Genomic DNA, 18,746 nt, shown 5'->3' with positions numbered 1-18,746 from the left:
GGACTCCAACGTCAGTAACTTACTGGAAGATGCTATGCAGAATCAGAAGGATTAGATACCCTGAGCAGCAGTCCTAGTAGATTTCTTCATTCTTTGCTGCTTTGATAAAGCATTTATTAGAATAGCCTTTTTACATAATCCCTGGGAAAAAAAGAAAAAAAAAAACCCCAACATCCCCCCCCCAAATAGATTTATCACAAAATCCTGTCCTCCTACCAACCATCTTCAGACCAGAACATATATTTCTCTGATTAATGATTAACTGATGCACAGAAACAGCTTCAAGCTTTTTAACCTCTCCCTTTCTCTTTTGTCCTTCAAGAGTGTAGATGGCAATGTAGGGGCGGTGGTCAAAAAACAGATAGCTTCTTGAGAAACTGTAGTACTATCATCATGTTTTGAGCCCTATAGTCATGGACTCAAACATTAAAGCCATTCAGAAAGCAAGTATTTAAGCTGTTTTCCCAGCACATACATTCTGTTCCTAGTCATATATGTTTAATTCTGGCATAGCACCATTAACACGGCTGACATTGACGTGGAGAAACAAAGATGGTTAACTGCCAATAGTGCACGTAACAACAAAAAAGTATTATAATCTACCAGTATGTATTTGAGCTGAAAAGAGAAAGGAATATGATCTTGTTAGCACAGCTTGTTTGTCTGTCTATCTGCATATCCGTTAGCACTGTGACATCTCAACTCTCAGGATAAGCCATAGCTTTTCTTCTTTTTGGAGTGTCCCGATCCAATGTTGGGAAAGGTTTCGATATGATCCCAAGAGCAAGATTAAGACACAAATGAGGTCAAATGCCATATACCCAAAAGAGTTTTTATTATCAAAACTATCAAAAGTAGAAAATAGCAGCAATAGGATAGAATGGAAGAAAAGGCAGAAATCAAGCAAGCAGTCGAGATAGAGTTGCAAGGATAGTCACCACCATGGATCCAGTGGTGTCCCGTTGGTCCTCAGTCTTCAATTCTTCAGTGGTGGGTGCACACCACGGCTTGTCTCCACGGTTTTTTATAGGGCATAGTCCGATGCATGCACATACGTATTGTTCATGCACTGTTCACGTGCTGCAGGTTTCGTGTATCACACGACCTTCGTGTGATCAACACCAGAAACCAGTATCTTATCTCAAAGACTACAGTTTCTGTGAGAATGGTAGTCTCCACATTCTTGCATGCTTGTCAGCTTCAGCCCATTTCCTCCCCTGGATGCCTCAGTGGCCTGGTAATCGTCCTTATGGACAGAGGAATGTCCTGCTTAGACAGGCCACCTCAGAGACAAAGGGCTCGAGATAAGCAGTTCACAATTCTTGAGATGAATGGCTTGAGATGACAGTCCAGTCTCTCACACCTAACAATCTTTGAGACAAACAGCTCGAGATAACAATTCAGTCTCTCACATGGAATCCATCCAAATACATTCAACAATATGAAATACAACTCCACATAAATAACAGGAAGGGGAAGAGCTGAATACACCAACAACTTCTGAGCGTATCAAGCCCCTGAAACTAAAACAGTGAAATGAAGCTACAGGAATTAGCTGCTCTGTCCCTAGGAAGTGCTCAGATGGAAAATGCACAATTATTGGCATTTGCCCTCCTCCTTCTCTCTCCCCAGCCCTCTCATTCCAGCCCCCCCCCCAGCAGCTAGCCAGTGGAGATTTTTTATATTACAGCCTTGGATATCAGGACAAATAAGGAGAAAAAAATAAACAAATCAAATCTGGTCCAAATCTGTAGGCAACAAATACCTATAGCATCAGAGTATATCGCCCAATTTCGTTATCTGGTCTAAATTAAATATAGTGACCAAATGCACTTCTAATCTCTCTTATTAGTCCAATTTGTTAAAATGCTATATTTTTTACAGCTTTGCACAGAATGAGGAAATGGCATTAGAATTCCATCTCGAAAGCAAAGTGATGATAAAAACTAGTGTAGCTTTGTGAACTTATCTAAAGGCAAGGTTCTTGCAGAGGTACAACTGTTTCAGCATCCCAGCATCAGAGCTTATCTCCCAACTAAAAGTCTAGTTTTGGCAAAAGTAGACAAATAGTAGACGTCCATCATACTTGGCAGCATTTCTGGTGGGATTTGCATGCATTAGGAGTTTGATTCAGCAAGTAACATCACTTTTGGGAGTGACTCACTCAAGCACTAGCCAGTTAACAACATCTTACCTTGAGATATCAGTCCCAACTATGGAACCAGGTAAATCCCACAATAGAGGTACCTTGAATTAAGTTAGGTGTCTGCCTTCATTGCAGTCAGCACTGGACCCTACTACACAGCCAGTGGGACTTGATTCATTTGAGCACAGCTAAGAGTGTCATGAAAAAAGAGAGAAATCATGTCCTATACTCCACTGACTATATTGGCTAGACCTCCACTGATTATTTTAGGTTCCCAAGATGATTTGCTCACAAACGGATGCACGTGTAGATACACTCTAGATGTGCATGTTTATTCAGTAGGAGGTACATTGCAACAGGACCAGTAACAAGAGTAGAAATCAAAGTTCCCAGGCAAGCTAGGTTCTCTAAAGACATGATATAAGCAATTATCCAGCTGCAGCCAACTCAGCTTTGATATTTGCTAGCTGTGTATATAGTAATAAAGTAAATATACCTGGCACTTTCCCCTAGCACTGGGGCCAGCTGGCACAGAATGGCCCACATCCAAACTATTAAATTTGCTTACTTTCTAGAATATCATGGCCACATCCAAGCCAAATACTGAAAACAGCCTCTGTTCTGTGCTAATACTCAGACTTTGTCCAGGAATTGTTCGGAGTTAGGCACGAGCCAAAACTATGTGAAGGACTTTTCTAAAAACTCAGTGGTACAGATGATTGGGTTCCAGTTTCTCTGAACTTCCCTGGCACAGTTTTAGTTTACTGTTATACATGTAGCTGATGGGTCTTGAACAGGAGTATTAGCAATCCAGAGGTGATTTTAAAAAGAACTGGCTTTCACTACATCCTATATTCAAAGATGTGAGGTAGCTAGACAGCAAATTTCAAGTTGAAGATCAAGTAAAGCATTTCCAAGGAAGCTTCCAGCACTATTTAAAGACTGAATCAACTCAGGTGAAATCAGGAGGTGTTTAGTGTGTTCCTTTGCTGAGATCAAATCATAGGACATCATTGTTGACTGATAGATTATTCAAGTAGTCAAACGTAAACTGGGAACATTACCAGGTGCTTACTGGCTAATAAGTGACTGCAAAAGCAGACCCCTTGCCATTGAATAATACCCCAGCTCATTACTCACCATAACTCTCCAGCTTTCTGTCTAGAGATTGATGACTGCTCTGAGGCTTGAGCAACACATTTGCTCACATCTTCAGAGCTGCAGTGTTGGTACCTCCTCATCCAGCTGGTTGGCAGGAAAACTGCATGGACAGCCAGTTACTTGGAGCCTTGGCTTCAAGAGGGGAGCGAGACAAGGGATACTTGTTTATTCCATGGGCTCCCTCTTAAAACCACATCTGCCATACTCAGTAAGCCTGTTGTCTCACTTTGAGGCTAAGACCGTAGGTTTATGACCTCTCATAAACTTACATTATTAGCCCAAGGCAGGGAGTACAGCTTTAATGCAACAGCGAGAAGGTGTGCTTGCATGCATGTGTATGTGTGTCTTTTTCAAATGCAAGCCACCCTGTGTCATCTGGAAGACTTGCTTTCGAGGAGGAACTAGACCAGGGAAGAGGTGCTGCTGAATGCATTCACAGTACAGCCCAAGGCTGTAAGCCATGCGTGGTACTGTTGTCAGGAGCAGGTGTATACCTGGCAGCAAATGCTCAGCATTAACTTTTTGAGGGGTGCTCGAACTGCCTTTTCATTTCAGCCTGTCTGTTGAGAGGCACTGGGTTCCTAGGGTTGATTTGTGCTGCCAGAGCTTTGCAGGGGGTGGGAAAACAAATGGCTTTGTCTGGAGTGCAGGCTGGTCCAGGCTAGTCTTACCCAGGGTTTGTGCTCAGAAATGTTGCTGGCACACAGGGACATTTCTGGCAAAGGTAGCAGAGGCAATTCTTATACAATGTGATGGCACCCTGCCTCACTAATATCTCAGACCCATGGTCACTTCAGGTAAAGTCATATACAGTCTGGGCAAATGAGGCCTTTTCCTGGAGCTAACAAAAAAAGAAGAAAAAAATAAACTCACACCAAAAACCCTCCCCAAAGCTGAATGTGTTAGATGCATTGCATCCTGTGTGGTTCTGACCTATCTTGGCTCTTCTGATTCACAGAGAGCAAGTGTTCCATTGAGACAAAGAATGTCATTTTTAGCTGACATGCAGATACAATATTCTGTCACTATAGGTGTTTCTACTGCTGGATGCGCTCCATGGCTGATTGGATGGTTTGCTGGCAAAGTATGAAACTACTTATGGAAGCTGTGTTAGGAAAGCACTAGTGTTCATCTTTCTCAACTGCAGAGCCAACATAAAGTCTGCAGAAATTGCCAGTTAATAAAGCTCCACATATTAGGTGGCCAACAATCAAACTATTCATACCAATGAATACCATAATGGAAAACTTCTTAAATTCACGTTTTACTTATATTGCCATAATAAGGAAGTAGCAGTAGGTATATCAGGTTCCCTTCGCCATGAATATTGGAAGGCAAAGGAAATGTTATGCTGGTGAGTGGAGGGCCTAGCGATTTACCAGTCATGATGGAGGGAAAAAGAGCAAGACAGAGTGCCTTGAGACCATGCATCACATCTGCTGACACCCAACTCAAAGGTGATCCAAATCTTCTGTGTGCTGGTACTGTGGCACCAACATTTGGATCTCTGTGCTTCACATAATCTTGTGTCCAAACAGGCACTCAGAGCAGGCACTGCATCCTCGGACACTGACCTGTAACAACCCCTCCTACCCTTCGTCCATGATTGGCACCCATCCTCTCCTCACTCTCCCTCCCACCCACCACCCTTACCCCCTTCCTCATGTTCATTCTCAGTGGTCGTTGCATGTATGTGCCTTGGCCCCCTTCAGCTCATTAAGCCCCCTGCCTTGCCTCATGTTTTGACAGGTTTTGTGAGTTTTGACAATCCTGCCAGTGCCCAAGCTGCTATCCAGGCTATGAATGGCTTCCAGATTGGCATGAAGAGGCTGAAGGTGCAGCTGAAGAGGCCAAAGGATGCTAATCGTCCCTACTGAAGGGTTGTGGGAACCGCTGGATACAAAGCACTAACACAGGTAACTGCATGGGAAAGGGGGTATCAGCTGTGGTTGTAGCCTCTCTTTGTGTTGTAGACCCTCAAAAAGATTCAGCTCTGCAACTCTCTAGCTTCTGCCTTTTTCACTTAGGCCTCTGGCTAGAGCCACCCTGCACAAATACACACCCACACATAAACCAGGAACCATTTGTGTGTATGTGTCTCTTTAGAAAAAGAGGTGGAAGGATGCTTAACGAGGGATGAGCCAAGTTCCCCACCCCAGGGGCATCCTGGATGTCTAGAAAGTCTTCCTGGTCAGTACAGGAGAGGCAGCAGCTGTCCCGATTCCCTTTGCTCAGCCAGGGAGCATTTCTGGTGGCTGAAGAAAATCTGCAATTAAGAGATGGGACTGGGCTGCAGTTTAATCCCAGGTGACTGGACTGGGACAGTGTCTGTCTCAATAGCTGTATCTTACAAATGTTTCAAAGCATTCTTCATGTGGTATGGTCTGTATCCAATTTCATCCCAGCATAATAACTATATGTAAATATGTCTCCCTGACAACTAAATAACCCCTAATTTCTTTTTCCCAAGCCCAAGAAATTAATAGAAGGATCCATGCTGACTTCTTGCTCAGTTACTGTTAAGTTCTGTGTGTAGATAAAACCCAACCAAAGCCAAAGAAGCCTTGTTTCAGTGAGGACCTAGACAAATCTCAATGAGGATCTCATTGTTAGTCATGTACTTTGTGTTGTTGGAAAGGAGACAGCTTGATGCTCCAAGGGAACTTCTAATACATGTAACAGTGTCAAAAATATCAGAAGCAGCAGCTGGTTTCATTGGAATCCCAGCCTATCACCAATAACAAAAATAGAGATGTTTCCAAAAAAATGGAAATATTTTCCACCACTGGCTGTTTTTTCCATTAGCTAATTCTTTGAGAAACAGAAATATAAAACCGTATGTGTTTTTTACAGACAGGAAAGTCTCCCTGTTGTTAAAACTATTCCACACCAGAGATTTCCCAATCAAGCCAGCACCCAGAGTGGCCCTAAGCTGCAACAAGGAATTTACACTCCCAAATTAGTGACAGAAAGACAGGTTAGGTGACCTTTCTAGGCCATTATAGCCGTAATGTCTAAGATTCAGTGATTTTGATTCAGGCCTTTTTTGACCCATCTAAGGTACAGGCAGGAAATCCCTATATTCAGCCTTCCCAAAGAACTATGAAGTGTTCTAATTTTTCACTGGTATCTCTAATATCTTTGAAAAATGTATTGTTCCAGTCTTCAGAGCAGTATCCTTTCCACTGAGAATTAAGGAAGGGGATCAAAATGTCTTTGAAAGAGGTGATGCACTGAAGACAACATGAAGTTGATTAAGAAACCTTTCAATAAACATTAGGTGCATCTGCAAGATAGAGCCTCCATAGTTTAGACTCTCCTTTGTATGTAACTATATGAAGATAACTGTCAATGCATTTTCCCTCTTCAAATACCTCTTTTCTTTTCCTTCCTTATGACAAGGCCCCTTGGAAGCTTGAAACCAAAATATGTTTCCATATCCAAGTGCTTTTTGCTTCATCACACTGGCTTTTTACTGCAGGTTTTCCTGGGGGAGAGTGGGAGATGCATGCATGCAATTTTGTTAAAGCAGGAACTGTCTTTGTCAGGGAGATTTTTCAATAACACCTGCAAAGGAATCAAAGAACACAAGTGTCTCCCTAGTTTGGCACCAAGCAATAGCTTTATATCCTAGCATAGCTGTGATCACTGAGGATATGCTCTTTGTCTTATGGTCATGTAAGAAAGTGCAGGGCTGTAGACACCTGTGTTGTTAAGGATTCACTGATATGAGTCTACGGTGTTTTCATTATCATGGATTATTATGAAGTGCTCTGCCTCTATCTTTTCACAATCATCAGGCTGATACTGAGGTCTCAGCTTGTTTCCTATAAAAAGATTACTCAGTAGTAGGACTAAGATTTGTTGTTTGGGGTTTTTTTTCCCCAACAAATTATATAAAAAGGAATCAGCTGGTAAAATGGCAAAAAAATTCCATATCTCTTAGAGCATTTTTTCCTTTGCTTCTGCAAAGCAGAACAATCTTGAACTGTTGCCTCTAAATAGGAAGTCCTTTAGCCTTCCTGGCTTTTACTTCAATTTTAATGCTCTGATGTCTAGCAAAATCAGTTCAGTTGTTACCACCAGATCACTTCCATCCTCTGCTTAAAGGAGCCTTCATTACAGGTACAGAATGTCCCTATCAAAATGGAATAAATGCAGCTCAGAGGTCCTTATTCTCTTGTAGACTCCTACCTTGGCGAGTCCATTGCAGGAGCTGAAGATATACCCATCTTTTAGCAGGAGAGAGTTCTCCAGGAAAAAAGTTTTGTGTGTGGTTTTTTGCACCTAACAAAAGGAATTGGCTAACTGCATGTGGCCACAGGAGGACACTGAAAGAGCTTATCCCAGGGAAGGATCTGATTTAGCACAGGGAGTACCATGCCGGGTTAGACTGGAGAAGACACTTGGTGATAGCAAAGATACCCAGAATCTCAGAAGGGCTTAGATCCAGCTCTTTCTTCAGCTCATCTGCTTTCCAGTGCTTGGAAACACCCATACCAGCACCCTAGAAGCAGACACGATTTTTAGTCACGATGGTCACAAGTCAGCTTCCTGCCAGGGCTGTGCAATAGCAATCAGCACAGGGCTAAGCCCTCAGTAATAAGCCTTACTTAGAGATAGGTCAGTTGTTCTTGGCTCAGCACAGTGTTATTGTACCCCCATGGCTGGTTTGATGTGCAACTTCCAGTCAGCCTCCAAAATACCACTGGAAGTCTCTGACTTGCCCACTCAGTAGACAGTGTCATTACTGCAACAAAAAGTTTCCTAAAAACACTAGAACAGAAGCCAGCTAGGCCCATGGGTATGGCACAGATAGCTATTGCAAAGCTTGAGAGCAGGAAGCTCCCTTAACTGGCAGAAACACAATAACTCCTGTATGTTTTTTTATCTAGTTTTACTGTGGTTGCAGCTCTTCAGGGCCCTTAATTCCAATATGAAGCATGTGCATAACCGTATTGACATCAGGGCAATTACTCATATGCTTCAAGAGGATGCTCAAGAAACTTTTTAATTGGGATTTTTCTAAGGAAGAGCTTTGTATTATTGAACTCCTTTCCCAAAATAAGAAGCTGCCAACAAGAAACACAAGCAGCACCCAGTTTGATGTAATCCACCAGAGTGTTTTTTCCTAACCAAGAAAGAAAGATCTTCATTCAATTTTAATTCTGGATGCACTTTTTTAAACTTATAAAACAGTGCAAATCCTGTCCATTCCCCTTCTGTGGCTTCATTGCAGTGACTGATCATTAGCAAAGTGTTATTTACCACCTCAGATAGATACTCTGCTGTTGAAGTTTTATTTAAAGGTAACAATTGAGAGGCGTTTGGGTGGAACTAATCTGGAGCACTGACTGGCATGAACTTGAGTGAGACAAAGTGAGTGTGAGTGACACAACCTGACTGAGGCAAAAGTGAAGCAGAAGAATGAAAAAAAGATCAATAGTAAGATTTTTTTTTAGCTCTGCTCCTAAGAGTAGTGGCAAAATATTAAAAGAATGTACTGTCCAGGCAACCTTCTTCTGCAAAATGCCAGGGAAGTAACATAGGCCAAAACTCAAATACAAAAAAAAAAGAAAGATGTTCAGGCTCTCCTTCACAGCTTCTTGAACATGTGCTTATGTGTTTTATTGTAGAAGATGAGAGATGCTTGTTTTTGCAGCTGCCTGGAATAGGTGATATTTTTTTCCCACAGGAAATATCTTTTTTTTTATTATTCATTGGAACATATAGATTACCAAACTGGAAAACTTTCCGTTTTCCTTTTTCTGTGCTCTGATAAGAGGAAAAATCCCAAACACCTCATTTTAAAGTAAGCAGACATTATTAGCCAAAAATAAAACAAACAAACAAAATTCTAAATGCCGATAAACAAAAAGATGTGAATGGAAAATTTCTGGCTGTTGCTTGTCATTTCAGATCACTTCAATGCAAAGTCTAATGAAAGTGTATTTTTTTACTGAATTTTTGGTTGCTTATGCCTCTCAGATAGGCTTTGTTTGGGAAAGTATGTTTAGGTACTGCAAAAACATCAGGTCAGCCAATTTTTTTTCTTTTCTTTGGATTACTTTTGCTTTTAATTTCCACTGACAACTGTGATTAAATTAAATGTCCCTCACTGTGTTTGCAATCCAAACTTTGCACTGTTGTGCTTGTACATGAGAGAATGGAAGTGAATGTTACTGGGGGAGGCTGAAACAGAATTACTGAAGGTATTTGAAAAACTGACAGGGAAACCCTTTTATTTTCTGGCTGATCATTTTTAACCTGTCTGCCCATTTAAATTACAAATAACTTTATTATGGTAAAATTCTCATGCCTGTTCTATAAACCACAGTTTCAATACCAGAGCATGCAAAATCCCATTTGTTAATTATTGTAGTTAGTCTAAGATTGGCACACAATATAATGCACTGATGGAAAATGACAATAATTAATTACTGCATTTACTCCAAAATTACAATCAGTAATTACTGCTCTGAGACTGAATTCCATTCAGCAATATTTGGAACTTGTTCTTCCTCAAAGCAGGGCAGCTTTTCAGGAGTATTGATGTGTTTGCATCTAAATGAGTCCATGTAGGTCACTAACAGATCCGTGCTATTTGTCATGGGAATGATAGAGCAGCACAATGCAATACCACAACACTTCAGTTCAGAGCATGAATTCTTCATTAAAACCCATGTCCCCATTTTTTAAAAAATGTTAGATAATGTAGTTATTTCAGAATTAAATAACAGATATGAAAGCAGCCTCCCATTTCTCATGCCACTGTGATGCTCTTGGTCCTGATGCTCTACAGTAAACTTTCGGAGGCTTGTGAGAACTTTTCCCCAATGAGTCAGACAGCAAAGAGCCTGCTGAGTTGTCCCTATTGTGAAAAGACTAGGAGCTTGGTATTGTTGTGCCACCTTTGAAGGCTTCCAACAGTAAAACCCCAGGGTCGACTGGAGGGTGGTAGTGTTATATTCAGCCACTTGACCAACAAGCTTACTGTGGGATCTCATATGGATCATGTCATGCAAATTACCTGAGTAGGTCAGATTTAGAGCCTTTCTGAGCTAAACGGTGTGAGCTTTGATTGCTTCAGTTAATGGGCAGCTGCAGTAACCTGAAAACATTACCCTTTGAAGGAACCTTTCTATTAGGTTCATCCAGCACAGAGATTTGCTGGGCCACTGCATGAGGGACTGCAACCTGAAGAAAAACTGGGAAGTGTAAGAAAAGGAAAGGGTAATGTTTTAAGCAGCCATGATTTGAAATGAGAACCAGAGAGATGGAAAAACACAGCAGACAACAATAGCCAAAATGTTTGTTCCAGCAGCAGCAAACACTGAGAGAATGCAATGCTCTGCTAAATAAAATAGGTACAAAGAGAATGAGAGAGGGGAAAGACACAATGAAAGAGGCTTGTGAAAATCCACGATGAGGTTTAAAAACAAGTGTGGTCATTTTCCTACAGAACCTTCAAATAAGTGACAAGTCGGCAAAATCTTCTGATACTGGGACACTGGGGAGAGCAGTACCCACTAATGAGCGGACAGGAAAGAGACATTGTCAATTTGCAAATGCAAGTACTTGGGGAGAGAGCAAAGGGCAAGTTGTTTGAAGCTCAGTGTATGAGACCATAAAGGTCTAGGACTTCAGGCAAGACATGTTCTTCTTAGATGGCTCTATGTTTCATATGCTTGAAGGCTGATAGATCTGTCTCTGGTGTGTTCAGTGAAAAGAAAACATCAGCATCATGAACATGCTTTTTTTGTCCAGATAAAGACGATATAGACAGTATAAGCCAAATGCAGGGCACAGCCCTCTGGTCCTAAGGAAAAGTGAATTAGTAGAGAAGGTTAATGAGGGCAACTGGAAACTCCCAATAAATTCAAAGTTACAAGACAGCTCCAACACATGGTTCACAGGTCTTGGATCACTTGTGTAGCATTGATCAGTAGGCTGAAAATGAGCTCATCTTTTTTTTGCCACTGACCTTTGAGAACTACTGCAGAACCATGAAGTGATGGTTTATGGTGTTGTGTTTGGCACCTACACTGTAGGTATAAAGAAAAGGCAGGCTAAAAAATTCCATGAAATTTACTCTGCAGGGGAAAACTGCTACAGGAGTTGGCAAGAATCTTAATAAGGGGTTGTAGAGTGCTCCATCAATGTGAGCACCTTAAATTGATGTCCTTATGGTTTGGAAGGCATATACAATCAGCTGCACTAGAACACTGTTTCTCATTCCCACAGTTACACCCAGTGCTATATCAAAAGCAATAATTGCATATTTCATGGCTACTCTAAGTTTGGCCAGATACAAGATCAAAACTCTGGTCTCTCATATGTTTGATTCAGCTGTAGCAGAGAATTGAAGGTTTATAGTGCAAAACCTGTTTCTCAGGTGTCTTTTGTCCTGCCCTGTGACTGTAGTTAGACAAAAGACAGCTTTTATTTCAAATGGTTCATTTTTCCACTGAGCTGAGCCTCATCAAACCTTTTTGAAATATTAGGCAGAAGGCTGAGCTGGAGAGGAAAGGAGAACAACAGTCAAGTCACCTCCCAACCAAGAAGCACAGTAAATGAAAAAGTGCTCTCTCTGGAAAGGTACTAACCACAACCATGATCAGGCGAAGTTCTCAGGCAGTGTCAATCACCAGCTCCTCTGAAGTCAGTGAAGTGACACTGATTTATGGCAGCCAAGGGTTCAAGCCCACTATTACTTAGTTAACTCTAAATGTTCACCTAGAAGAGCACATTTCAATTATTTGCAATTCTAGAGGGAGATGCAATGTCACCATTAGCTCTTTTTAGAGTAGAGAGACTAGAGAACGAACACATCCCAATCTCCAAACACATCCGTATGGCTTATTTTAAAAATCCCTTGATACGACAATGACTTACAAAAGAAAGAAATTCTCTTGCATCTCTGGAAAGCTGCACTTGTACATTCAAGTGATCTTCTTTAGAAAGCAGATTTCTCCCATTATTGGCAGAGATATTCTCCGTCCCCGCCTCTTCAGATGTCCCCTTTTTCCTGTGTAGGTGTGGTGGGTTGACCCTGGCTGGATGCCAGGTGCCCACCAAAGCCATTCTATCACTCCCCCCCCTCAGCTGGACAGGGGAGAGAAAATATAACAAAGAGCTTGTGGGTTGAGATAAGGACAGGAGAGATCACTCACCAATTACCATCACAGGCAAAACAGACTCAGCTTGGGGAAAATTAACTCAATTTATTACAAATCAACCAGAGTAGGGTAATGAGAAATAAAACCAAATCTCAGAACACCTTCCCTCCACCCCTCCCTTCTTCCTGGGCACAACTTCACTCCCGGATTCTCTACCAACCCCCCAGTGGCGCAGGGGGACAGGGAATGGGGTTTACGGTCAGTTCATCACACGTTATTTTCTGCCGCTTCATCCTCCTCAGGGGCAGGACTCATCACACTCTTCCCCTGCTCCAGCGTGGGGTCCCTCCCACAGGAGACAGTCTTCCACGAACTTCTCCATCGTGGGTCCTTCCCATGGGCTGCAGTTCTTCACAAACTGCTCCAGCATGGGTCCTTTCCACGGTGTGCAGTCCTTCAGGCACAGACTGCTCCAGCGTGGGTGTCCCACGGGGTCACAGCCTCCTTCGGGAACCCACCTGCTCCGGCGTGGGGTCCTCCACGGGCTGGAGGTGGATATCTGCTCCACCGTGGACCTCCATGGACTGCAGGGGGACAGCCTGCCTCACCATGGTCTTCCCCACGGGCTGCAGGGGAATCTCTGCTCCGGCACCTGGAGCACCTCCTCCCCCTCCTTCTTCACTGACCTGGGGGTCTGCAGGGTTGTTTCTCTTACATGTTCTCACTCCTCTCTCCGGCTGCCATTTTCCATCTGTCCCAACTTTTTTCCTTCTTAAAAATGTTATCACAGAGGCGTTACCACTATCGCTGATTGGCTCGGCCTTGGCCGGCGGCGGGTCCGTCTTAGAGCCGGCTGGTATTGGCTCTGTCGAACACAGGGGAAGCTTCCAGCAGCAGAAAAAGGTCTTTTTCCTGTTCCCCATAAAGATCAGTGTAATGAAATTTAGAGAAAGGAGTACAGATGCTGATCAGGAGTAAAGGAATACCTTGCTCCTGGAGAAGCGTTCCTAAACATAAACCTGAATGTAGGAATTAACTTCTCAGTAGATGGCTTTGTTGACAAATACGCTAAAGGGCTGTTAGTCAAGGCACGCAGACTGGCACCATGGTTGGCTTTAGGGTCTTTTCTCTTTCAGCACAGCCCCACTTCCTGACAGTCTGGCTTCTGGTACTGACCAGTGATTCCTGGAAGTAACTCCGGGGTGCTGCTTAAGGTTAAAATGAAAATCATTTCTTCCTTCAGAAATGCTCTAGAATGAGTTGTCCTGAGGCTCACAGGTAGCTGGAGAAGTGCTGGGCATGCCCTTAACCTGGGAAAAAATAGGCTTTAATGGAGCGATGATGATTTGTGAGAGCTAAAGACTTTTGTGGGATTTGGCCACTTACGCTCAGGGACCAGAAAACTTCTGCTTTTTCTCTTCTGATCTTTCATATTGCCTCTGTAATTTTTCCTCAAGTTATGTGTGCTCTGTGTGTTCTGTCGATGTGAGAAGTGGTAATGTCACTCTGCTAGGATTTTTATGGTTCACAGAAGGTAGGATTTGTATTGAGATAGATAGATGGCTGTCTGGTGCCCAAACACAATGTATTACAACGATTGACCCAAAATTTTCAACACTAAAATCCCAAATGATAGACTGAGGGGATCTCTGTCTGGGAGATTTCAGATGGATTTTATCTCTTTTCTCTGACTAATACAAACCTTTAAAAGCATATCATCCATGTCTCTTTGCCCAAATAACGAGATGATCAGAGTAAAGAAGGATCAATAGCAAATAAGTAGTCTACATTTTTCTCAGGTGTCAATGTAAAGTAGGTCAGACATGGCACACTGGGAAGGGAAGAATACACAGTTGGGGGGGGTGTTTTGCGTTCAGATAAGGACCATTTGTGACAAAGGAGAAGGTGAATCCTGTTGCCCATACAGCTGGTAAACACAGGAAAGATAGCAGTGATGCTCATGTCCCACCAACAAGGCAGGCTCAGGGTCACACAGATCTGGGCTCTCTCTGTACGTGAGGGGGAAACGGAAAGGAGCAGAAGCACCGGCTGATGGGAGTGGTAGGGACACCACCCTACCAAGCTGCCTATGGAGCCTGGAGCTGCCTCCTCATGAATGCAAGCAGCTGGTCACAACTGGAGGTGAGCTGTTCCCCTTTTGCTTGTGTTCCTCAGAGTGGCGGGGATTCACTCTCCATCAGAATAATCCAATTGAACAAAATGATTCATATTAGCAGGCACATCTGTCTGAGGCCAGAGCAGAACCCTGGTGTTAGTTTAATAAATGGTGTTCATTAAACTCAGCTGAAAATATAGTCTGGAGCGACTGATGGGGTGAACAGAGCAAAGAATAAGCAAAAGGAGATAGCAATTATCAGATGTCATTTGTTCTACTGGTACCATGGAATTGGGGCTTGTTTGCTGAAATCTTAATTTCATTTTGCTGAGGCAGAATCCATCAGAGAAGCTTATGCTGCAGCTACGATTCCTGTTTGTCTGGCCTTGGTAGGCAATGGGGCATTTTTGTTTTCCCCTTTTCTACCAAACACATCACTGAAAGAGCACAGAGCCCAAGGACAGGAAAGATGGAGGGAGCAGCCTTGCCTTTGCCATGAAAAGACTGCTGAGCAAAGGTCCCTGTGCTGCAGTGCAGAGAGGATGGATGGGCAGCACCTTAGGACAGGGACCGTCCACATTTCAAATGCAGAACCAGTCATAGATATTCCCAGATCCTCTGCCATTTTCCCTCCATACCAAGGGGGTTTATAAACAGTCCTTATTTGGCTTCAGGAGCATTTTACACTCAATAGGTGCCAGTGGAAAAGACTCTACAAAGGCTGGGATCTTCTTGGTGGCCAGGTCAGGGAAACTCCTAGCAGCTGTGCACTGATGGCTGCCCAAGATGGCTCAGCGGTGTTATGTGGAGCACAGGGAGGAGACAAAGGCACTGAGATGCTCCAGGCAGCTCAGACGTTCAGACCTCAACCCTGATGGTCCCGGGCTGCCTCCTTCAGGCACAGCTCACACCCTGTTGCCAGCTTGGCCAGTTGCTTGGCATTAGCATTCCTGGCCATAAGTCTTCACACAAAACACTGAATCCAGAGGGCTTGCTCTTAGGATGGAGAGCTGCTTTTCCCATTTCCCGTTGAGCAGAGACAAGCTTCTTGGCCCTGACTTGCAGCAATTTATGGTCAGTACTTGAAGATTGTCTGGACAAGATGTTTTTTGTGAGTGCTTTGGTTTAGTTTTAACTTCTCCCCACAAATATTCAAAGTCTTTCATGTGCTCCAGAGGAAGGCAAGAAAGGCTTTTATATTTATAGAATTGCTGGGCCAGCACTCAAGTCCCAGCCAGTCAGAAAAAAATCAAAAGAATAATGGAGAAGAAGGGAAACCTTGACCTCATGAGCTTTTAGCTTTGATTAGTTTGTTGGTGTCAGGAACCTTTTCTTGTTCGGGGCAGACTAGCTGTGGAAATGATTTTTTTTTCCCCTTCTCTTTAATCTGTCTCCTGTATTCGAATGGGGAAGGTGGAGCTAGTACCTGCCTTCCTGGAGTTTTGCTTCAGAGGAAGCAAGTGAGTGGACTTGCACACCAGCAGCGAGAGGCTGGGGCTTTTTTCCAGAGACTCATCTTCTCAATGTGCCCTTTGGCAAGAGGCTGAGCACCTTCAATTTCCCTCAAAATTGTGTAAGAATCAGTTGCAGACGTGATCTGCTCTGGAGATGGTCAGAGGTTGTTCTTGCCCTGGAGAGTACCGCAGAGGGAGAGAGAGTTGCAGAGATGTGCAGCATCTTTCTGATATTTGCCATGGACTCCACCATCACTAGCAGGCTTCGTACACAGCTGTGGAAGTGGGTGAGACATGCACTCAATCACACCTCTACCCCACCACCATTCCTCACTCAGTTAAATCCCTAGCCTTTAGGCACAGGGAGGAGCATAAAGGCTTAGGCTAACATGAGCCTATCATTTGTACGAGACTGGTGAGAAACTTGCTGAATGCACTGCAGCACAGAAAGCCTCATCTGACATCTCACTGAGGGCCTGTGTGGAACGAGCTCTTGGGTCTCACCTTGGTTCCTCCTTAACACATCTCTATAATGTGCAAGCCCTGATTGCTACTCAAGTTGGCAAGTGCATTTGAGAGCTGAGGACTAGAAGAGGGAAGAGAGGTAAGAACCTGTTGCACCCCTGGGGATAGCCTCTCTAGGCACATTGGCCAGTAAAAGCTCTCATTGCCGAAGTCTATTCATGGGCACCTTTCACTATGTCTTTGTCATGTTGGTACTAAAAATGTAAAACAAAACAAAATAAAAAAATCAAATTTATATATATAGATTATTGTCTTAGAAATAATGAGTATAGCTATTAATCATTTTTGCAGCTCTTTTGAGGCCCTTTGACAAAATTTGAGGACATCAGATGACTGCAGTATGTTTCTAAATTTCAAACCAATGAGACCATTAATATTGGCATTAGGGAATGAAATTATGGGGCCAGGATATGAGGCTGGAACATCAGACACCCCTCTACAGCTTATGGTCATAGCAACACTTCAACTTTTAGTTACAGCAAGATCAGCTGGCAGGGTTTCCATTTCCAGATGGTCAGTGTCTCCCCCACCACCTCACTTCTGCCAGATGAACAGCTCATATGATAGATTCCTGACATGTTTAAAGTCACCAGCAGTGACCTGCTGTCTCAGTCATTTAAGGTGAACAGGTTGATTTAGAATAAAATGGGTTACAAAGCAAAGCTCAGCGGCAGAGGTGAAGGGGTCCAGCCTTGGGGTTCAGCTCTGTGGCGTTGGTGATGATAGCAGTCCCAGCCAGCACAGCTGCAGGCACAAGGGGACAGGCTTCATAAGCACAGGCTGGCTGAGGTGACAATGAACCAGAAACCCGAAGGACTGAGACTAATCAGACTCTTCACTGGATGCAAATGGAATTTGCAGTTTATTTTCGATACTTTTTTCAAAGTACATTGAAGTAATCTTATGAAACAGTCATCATGGGAATAAAAAACCCCAGCACATTGGTTTTCAGTGCTTTCAAAAAAATTGTTTTGTTTTTGATTTTTTTAAATTCTCAGACAAGAAGTTTTGATTATTTTTTAAGCAGTCATAATGTTTGACTGATCACCTGCATTTTCCACCAAGAAAGACTTTGAACAAAAATGGAGGAATTAGTCTTATCTTTCTCAAACTCAGAAAGAATTATCATCTCCTTAATGAAAGTATCTTGTTTCAGAAATATCATACAGAATATGACTTCAGGAAGGGGTTTTTTTTAGAAAAAAATTAATAATATTTAATAATTAATAGAACTATGTAAACTTATTGAGTCATCCTGGGCTTTAATCAATTTGAAATATTTGGGACACCGATTTACACCTTACTGCTGGAGGTACATTAGAGTTTTACTGCAATTAAAACGAAGCAGGCAATATTTTTAGCTAATTGCCCTGTGCACCTTGAAATTAATTTGAAGCTGGAGGCAAAAAAAAAAATATCAGAAGGAATAATTGAGTGTTGCAAGCTGGGAATATGTGTTCCTGGCTGCATTCTGATTTAGAGGGGTAGGTACAGAGGCTAAGTGAGATGCTGAACAGGCTTGGGAGAAGGGTGAAGTCTCAACCCTGCAGAATGGTCCCATTATGTATCACAAGGAAGCAGACCCACAAGTAGGGAGGCTTCACGTGTGTCGTGGTTTAAGCCCAGCCGGTAACAAAGCACCAGGCAGCTGCTCGCTCACCCCCCCCCCGGCCACGGTGGGATGAGGAGGAGAAAATATAAAGGCAGGGTCGTGGGTCAACACAAGGACAGGGAGGGATCACTCACCACTTATAGTCACGGGCAAAAGACAGGCTCAACTTGGGGAAGAAACAAAATCAATTTAATTTACTACAAATCAAATCAAAACAAGGATATTAGGAAGTAAAACCAAACCTTAGAACACCTTCCCCCCACCCCTCCCTCCTTCCCGGCTCAACTCCACTCCCGGTTGTCTCTACCTCCTCCCCCCGGCGGCGCAGGGGAACAGGGGATGGGGTCAGCTCGCCACACCTTGTCTCTGCCACTCCTTCCTCCTCAGGGGGAGGACTCCTCACTCGTCCCCTGCTCCACCGTGGGGTCCCTCCCACGGGAGACAGTCCTTCACCAACTGCTCCAACGTGAGTCCTTTCCGCAGGCTGCAGTTCCTCACAAACTTCCCTGGCGTGGGTCCTTTCCACGGGCTGATCTTCAGTCACAAACTGCTCCAGCACGGGCTTTCCCGAGGAGTCACGGCCATCTTCAGGGCCTCCGCTCACCTCCATGGG

The 18,746-nt window shown here is 43.4% G+C and overlaps 1 long non-coding RNA gene across 1 annotated transcript in view; it reads left to right on the top strand.

The window, feature by feature from the left end:
* The first annotated feature begins 5,060 nt into the window (after window positions 1-5,060).
* The window catches only part of LOC128136268 (uncharacterized), a 36,315-nt gene continuing 22,629 nt past the window's right edge, over window positions 5,061-18,746 (top strand). Inside the window, exon 1 of the long non-coding RNA XR_008233309.1 lies at window positions 5,061-5,223. This is a non-coding gene — a long non-coding RNA (uncharacterized LOC128136268). The remainder of the gene's footprint in view (window positions 5,224-18,746) is intronic.

This window comes from Harpia harpyja, chromosome W, assembly GCF_026419915.1.
Source record: "Harpia harpyja isolate bHarHar1 chromosome W, bHarHar1 primary haplotype, whole genome shotgun sequence".
NCBI lineage: Eukaryota > Metazoa > Chordata > Aves > Accipitriformes > Accipitridae > Harpia > Harpia harpyja.
The sequence above is the reverse complement of the archived record's forward strand: the minus strand, read 5'-3'. Positions and strand labels throughout refer to the sequence as shown.